Source organism: Grammomys surdaster, unplaced genomic scaffold, assembly GCF_004785775.1.
Source record: "Grammomys surdaster isolate TR1022 unplaced genomic scaffold, NIH_TR_1.0 242, whole genome shotgun sequence".
In the NCBI taxonomy this organism is placed as follows: Eukaryota; Metazoa; Chordata; class Mammalia; order Rodentia; family Muridae; genus Grammomys; species Grammomys surdaster.
In genome coordinates, this window is record NW_021604687.1 from 2,531,860 (window position 1) to 2,533,044 (window position 1,185).

At 37.6% G+C, this 1,185-nt stretch overlaps 1 pseudogene; it reads right to left on the reverse strand.

The window, feature by feature from the left end:
- Window positions 1–387: 387 nt before the first annotated feature.
- On the reverse strand, window positions 388–945 carry LOC114626970 (annotated as a pseudogene).
- Window positions 946–1,185: the final 240 nt, after the last annotated feature.

Genomic DNA, 1,185 nt, shown 5'->3' on the forward strand with positions numbered 1-1,185 from the left:
AAATCTTATTGCATTTATTCTTATTACAATTTTCTCAATCGTGTCTTATAATCATGCGTATCAAGGATTTTGACTCATCCCTTAACAACTTACTGCTTCTTTATGCTACTATAAAGAACATCACTAAAACAGCTTGCCCCATGACTAGAATTCACATGTTCCACAAATTCCTGGGTTGAATCTTAACCTCTGATACAATACTATTAAAAGGTGATTTTGGTGATTCCGGTGACTATACCACTAAGGTACTACCATTAAAAAAAAAAAGAAAGAAAGAAAGAGAGAAAGAAGAAAGAAAGAAAGAAAGAAAGAAAGAAAGAAAGAAAGAAAGAAGATGAAAACAAAAAAGAAAGAAAAAAACTTATCTGTATTTATTTTATGCTGAATTTATTCCCATGCCATGAGTTTGTGTTTCTTCAATTTCTTTTGAGATATCTTTTTCTTCTGTGCAACCTCCTCTTCTGGCTTTAGAACAATTGTTTTTTCTCAGTGAGAATCATCTCAATATAGCAGGGGGAGATCATGTATGGGTTAATCCGGCCGTGAGCTCTGTAGGTTTGTTGGTGCATCTTAGGTGACTTATTCACCTGGATGTGTTCAATCACTAGAGAATCTATGTCTAAATCTTTAAGTTTAGCATTAGTCTCTGCGTTTTTAAGCATGTGCAGCAAAACTTCAGCATTTTTTTTTTTTTTTGCCACCATCCCTGTGTCCAGCCCACTGTTTGGCCTGGGCACACCTACCGACTCCACCATTATACTGACAGAATGGCACACACTGCTTCTTTAAAGTGACATCCTTCAGACACTTGGTAGCTTTGCGGATATGCATACCCTTGATGGCCTGGGAAGTTGCCCGGGTGTTCTTAAAGTGAACACGAAGGTTTGAACCTCTTGATTTGGATAATTTTGTGGGGTTTTCTGGATCAAGAGAGTAGCGAACCATCTTCACAGGTCACCTCTGGCCACTTACAGGAAAAGGCAAGGTCCTACCGTTATAGATGAAATAATTAAATTATTAAAAGATGCCCTGAAAAGGAGCGGTCTCCTTGTGCTGCTGGTTTGTTCTTTACTAATATTTGTCTCCTTGGAGCTTCTACTTATACGTCCTATAACTCCAAACCCAAAAAGTAAGAACAATCCCCATGTTTACAGTTAACCTTTCCATTTTTTCCAAACCTACTCA